Raw genomic sequence first — 6,096 nt, 5'->3', positions numbered from 1 at the left:
CATTCTCTGTTCTTTTTGCTTTTGTTCACCTAAGTGGGAAGCCTCTGCCCAGACATGCGTCCGGTGCTCACTGTCCACTGGATTCAAGCTAGCTTGGCTGATATGAGGTGACACCCTGAAACCGTTCCCAGGATGCTTGTTTCTGGTTCGGGGAGGACATGGCCTGGCAGTTCAGATGGACTGTTCCCATGGTAAGCAGGGTCAAGACTGATTTGTATATGGTAGGGTCCAAACTGGGATTGCATGGTGGGCAAAAAAGTGATGGATTAAACCCAGATCTTTGTGACTGGGGTTGAATGTTTGCATTGTTCAGCATCTCAACCACCATCTGTTCTTTTTGCTTTTGTTGCCCAAAGTGGAAAGGGTATGCCCAGAAGTGGGCCCCATGCTCACTGTGCCACTGGATTCAAGCTAACTTGGCTGATGAGAGATGATATCCCAAAACTGGTCCCAGGATGTTTGTTTCCGGTCTAGGATGAGCATTCCATGGCCTGGAAGTTTAGGCTAGACTGTTCCCATAGGAAGCAGTGTCAAGACTGATTTGCATATGGCTAGGTACAAACTGGAATGGGGTGGTGGGCAAAAAATGTTGAATTAAACCCAGATCTTTGTGACTGGGGGTGAATGTTTGCATTGTTCAGCATTCCCTCCATCATCTGTTCTATTTGGTTTTGCCCGCCTGAGTAGGAAGGGTCCAATGCTCACCACACCACTGGATTCAAGGTAGCCTGGCTGATGAGGGGTGATACCCCGAAAATGGTCCCATGATGCTTGTTTCCGGTCCGGAGACGACCTGGTCTGGCAGTTCAGGCTGGACTGTTCCCACAGGGAGCAGGGTCAAGACTGATTTGCACATGGCTGGGTCCAAACTGGGATGGCATGGTGGGCAAAAAAACATGGAATAAACCCAGATCTTTGTGACTGGGGGTGAATGTTTGCGTTGTTCAGCATTCCGTCCATCATCTGTTCCTTTTGCTTTTGTTGCCCTAAGTGGGAAGGGTTTGCACACAGGTGGGACCCGTGCTCACTGGAGTCAAGATAGCCTGGCTGAGAGTGATGATGCCCCGAAACCTGTCCCAGGATGCTTGTTTCTGGTCCGGGGAGGACCTGGCCTGGCAGTTTGGGCTGGACTGTGCCCATAGGGAGCAGGTTCAAGACTGGTTTGTATATGGCTGGGTCCAACCTGGAATGGCGTGGTGGTAAAAAAAATTATGGTTAAACCCCGATCTTCGTGACTGGGGGTGAATGTTTGCAATGATCAGTATTCTGTCCATCATCTGTCCTTTTCGCTATCAAAATAATTGACATCACTGAAACCAAGTGTACCTCAAACAGAAAAATGTATTGCTATATGACAGGGAGATTCACAGAAAAGAGATTTAAACAAACACAACAGTGGTTAGGCCCACAATAATAATTCATAAAGACTATAAATCATTTATGCAGTATGTGGTTGGCTTGCATACTCATTTTCATTGATAATAGGTTTTGATTTATAATTTCTTGTAAGGAAGTATCACAAATACACAACACAGATCCCTCTATTCTGTTCATAACTTTTCTCAAGAACTCACTTTAATGGACTTTGGGGACTGTTTTGAAAAATGTCAGTTTCTTAAATTTAATGTGCACATTCCGCTTCTGAATTTGTTGTTTCCTAACAAAGTGTAATACCACATTGGGATCGGCAGAAGGTAAACAGTGTTCATTAGTATTATCTTCTAATTTTGGTACTGTTTTGCCAAGTCTTAGGTCAGAGATCTCATAAGCAGTGCTAGGAGTTGCTAGGGGAAAGTGAGGAGTCAAAAGTCTGAGTCCAGGCAACCCCTGACGGATGCCCATTGGGGCATATTTATTATTTTTTTATGTAATGTAGCTCAGCAACCAAATTTTGGGCCAGATTTACAAGAAAGTGGCGCATCAGTAGTGATGCGTCAATTCTCTTACGTCACCCTTGCGCCACCTAACCACACACCATGGCGGTCATTACACGATATCGTCAATTTTTTTTACGCATTGTGGTGCTTTGCTACACTAGCGACAAAAATGTTGAAGCTAGTGGAGCAAAGTGCAAGGACGCTCCTTGATTTCAATGGGTGCGTCATTTCAACGCCAGCTCTGAGCAAGCATTAAAATTGACACTAAAAAAGGTGCAGTGAAATTTTGTACATTTCACTGAGCCTTTTTTTTGGGGCTTCCGAATGCCGGAACACCCCCTCTTGCATATATTATGCCTGACTCGGGCATGATGCAGAGCAAGGGGTCGCAAATTGGCGCACTGCATGCATTGTGCCATTTTTAAATTATGGCACGGCGAAAATTGCCTTCTTGAGCCACATTAGCGTAAAAAAATAATAATGCTAATGTGGCACAAGGAGGTACTAGGGCCTTGTAAATCTGGCCCTTTGTGTGTTACGCTTTGCAAGAGGGAGAACACAGCGCAGAGTGAAATCTATTAAGATCGGTGCCTGCACTGAAACTCTATAAGGCTGCCTTGTGTGACGTAATGCCTTGTAGCGGTTAATGTGTGCTGTGCAGCAGAGGATTTGTAATGGGAAATAGATACTAGTGCATTGTTTCCAATCGCATTGCATTGCTTTTTAATACCAGAACATCTTGGTAAATCTGTCCTTGTGACTGATTGTACACTTTTGTGGTACTGTCATTTTCATTCTCGATGCTTATATTTATTGGTTTGTAAGGGGTTTTATTTGTAAATTATGTAAATTAAATGGATTCTTGGCACTCAAATGTATTTTTATCTGTTTGTGAATTGAGAAATAGATCGCCTTCAAATTCACCACATTGCTAATTGAGAGAGAGCTTGTCCGTTTTTGCTTTGCAACTTAGTAATTAGTTTTTCTATAACTTTTATTTGATATACTATGGATTTCTTTTTTACCACAAACTGATTAATTGTGTTGCAAAATTATTGAATACTACAGTTATCTCATTAAACTTTGTTTGCCAATTGGAGCGATTCACAATTTTTTGCAACGCAAATCCACACAATTCACTTTCGTATAACTTCAATTGACCGATTCACTGAGAAGATATCACCGTGATACATTTTCACCAGAATGTACTTATCGAGTACTGACTTTGTGAAACCCATCGCTGAATTATCCTTGAATGGGTTATCACTATATCTACCTTATTTTAATATTTATACATTGAAATTTTCCTAATGCATTCAGCTTTTTGCTTGAGTGAAAAAATGCAGTCAGTATTTTTATTTAACTGAGTGAACTTAATCTGCATTTTATCATTCACATTTAGCATTTTTATTGTGAACCTTCAGATAAAGTACAAATCATTGGGAGCCTTATGTTGATGGAACCAATGATAATATTCAGGAGTTGTCTCTGACTAATAAGAGCGGCTCTGTTTCTAGCTTTACACCAGTTGAAGTAACTTTCTTTCGCTTATGGTACATAACAAATTGTGCTATCACAAAAATGTCCAGAACAACAACCCCGAAGCTTCCAAAAAGCCAGGGCAAATGGTGCATTACGTACAGATGCCTGTGGGGGGCACTTTCAGGCATTTTCAAGATCAGACTCAATCCATAGGAGCAGTTCCCCATCATAGATAATGCAAAGAGTCCATAGGAAGTTCCTTCGGTTGATTTTCTTTGGAAATTTTTGTACAGTTGTGGGAACCGAGATCCCAGATAAAAAACAGATGACACATAGCCGCATATGAACCCCAGCATCTCATGTATACCATGTGGATGTTTCTCAGAATCAGATTCAATTGAATGGTCTTTTGTGAGAAGGAAGTGGGTTGGTAGAATAACTGAAAGCGAGATGCATGCCATCATCCAGGAGAAGCAAAAACTCTTAAAGCTGCAGCTCCATTTCCTCTTCTGATTTTTAGCTTTGTAGTAGGCAAACTGAGAAATCATGATGATGTCCATATTGATGTACAAAATGGCCGTGACGATCTGAATGGGTTGCTGTCTGGTCATGAAGCAGCCCAATGCATTTGTAAGGTCACCCGCAAGCCAAAGTAGCAGAAATCCCTTTGAAAGTGCCTGGTCTACCTTTCCGTTCTTGTAGGCCACATACATCTGTGGTACAGCAGCAAATAGGAAGAAAAATACAGAGACGAGTCCCATAACAACACTCCAGTATTCCCAGATATTCTCAACGCATTGCTTCAGGAGATGCCATATCCAAATGTATCCATTTTTACAGAACTGTTTGCTCTGGCTCTCGATGACACTGTCCACATGAGGCTGAATGTATTGAGAAGTCATCTGTAAAAAAACTGAAAAGTTATCTGTGAAAACAGCTCAAATATTGGTGTGTTACTGACAAAAAACATTTTGGGCTCAGTAGAAATTACCCACTCGTGCCAGCTATCACTTGAACGCATACACTCCTTTCTAATGTGATATTTGTTGGACTACAATAAAACTCTTACCAACATGAATTGACTTTCACTGTGATGTCGTTCTGTGACTTCAGAGTATTCTTAGAACAAAGAGACTTCAGGAACAAGGTATTTACTATGGCAACCAGAACCTCTTATTCTATAACATAATTCCCATTGCTATAGCAAAATATTGAAAGATTCTTGACGTCAACATATTACTAAAGCTTGGTGACAGCTGACATGAAACGACGAACTTGCACCCTGCTCCCACTCACCCTTGTTACAAACCTGTTGTGTTGGACAACCGGAAAACAACAGGCATACTTATTAATCAAGAGAATTGTCAACAAGTTTCCTTCAGAGAATCTGGTCGCATTAAGGCATAACCATTATCACCATGTACGTTTTCACAGGTACTGACCACTGTGTAATTGCTCTAAGTTCACTGCCTAACAGTCTGTTTTCAATTAGAACTTGTCCTAAACTGGCATCCGCTGTTATAGATGGATCCACGTGTATTACAGACATTCACACACACTTAAGAAAATGGAAATGATTGCAACAGACACAGAGAGGTTTACAACGAGTAAATATAGTGATGCATTCTGTCCTTTTTAGGTCGAGCGTTAGCGTTCGGCCTGCTGTATACTAAAGTATACAATAGAGTGAGTTCCAGCCTTCTGATTTGTTAGTTGCAGTGTCCTTCAAAAATCCTTGCTTGCTAGTGGTCAGTTTGCCTCTTTGTCCTGACTTTTTTCACTTTGGGAGCAGCACAAAGTACTGTGTAATTATGCTATGACCTGTTTATCTCTTCTGTAAGGGACTTTTTTTGGCATTTGTCTGTTTCACCTCAACAGTGTGGGTGCTTGTTCAGTCCCTCCTCCCCTCCAGCTCCCTCTGTAAACATAAACCAACAGCAGAGGGGGGCTTTTCTAGGGCCAGCTCACCCTCCCTCTCTTCATTTTGTTGTTTTCAGTCTGTGTGGCAATAAAAGTCCAGTCAGTAATTTACAACGCTATCAGCTCTAACTCGAGCAAACACTAGACTATTGCATTCCAAATGCTTGTTATGTGGTTATTGTCACAGAGAGCTTCGGCAGGCCGTTGTTGGCATGACAGTATAACATAAACAAACCATGACTAATTTAATCGAGTCGAACCCTAACTACGAACGTCAGACAGGCTTTGTGTGAGATCGGGATACTCTAAACTTTCATATATTTCAGTGCAACTATCGCTTGTAAATAGTTTCAGAGTGATGTCCTGTAACTAGTATCGTTTGACAGGGACACCTCAAAAGTGAAGTCTGAGGAAATGTGGCTGGCCACGTCGCACGTAGGGTGACAATAAGGGGGACAGCTTCTTAGCGTCGCTCCCCTGTTAGAGGGACAAATGGCCAGGAGGGGCCTCCATACTTAGGGAGGGTGGTCCACCCCTTGTTTATGGCCCCTAAAGGTGTGAGGAGGGAGGATTGAGGCCAGGAGGTCCTTTTAAGGGGTGACCTCGCAGGGCTGGGCCTCTTTTGGCGTAAGGCGAGCAACGAGAGAGTGGCAGACCGGGACCTGCCGTGAACATCTGCGCAGAGCATGTCCTAGGTGAGTTGGGAAAATTAGGGGGGCAAGGGCGGAGGCCGGGGGTGGGATGTATTTCTGCTCTAAGGAAAAGGGTGCTGTGGACCGTAGAACCGAGCCCAACCAGAGGCTCGTTGTGTTCAATT

General features: G+C 42.8%; 1 pseudogene; it reads right to left on the bottom strand.

The window, feature by feature from the left end:
- Window positions 1–3,352: 3,352 nt before the first annotated feature.
- On the bottom strand, window positions 3,353–4,261 carry LOC138265146 (lysosomal amino acid transporter 1 homolog pseudogene; annotated as a pseudogene).
- Between the last annotated feature and the right edge of the window lie 1,835 nt (window positions 4,262–6,096).

The sequence above is a fragment of the Pleurodeles waltl genome, chromosome 11 (genome assembly GCF_031143425.1).
Source record: "Pleurodeles waltl isolate 20211129_DDA chromosome 11, aPleWal1.hap1.20221129, whole genome shotgun sequence".
Lineage (NCBI taxonomy): Eukaryota > Metazoa > Chordata > Amphibia > Caudata > Salamandridae > Pleurodeles > Pleurodeles waltl.
Note: the sequence above shows the minus strand (reverse complement) of the source record. Positions and strands in the feature narration are given on the sequence as shown.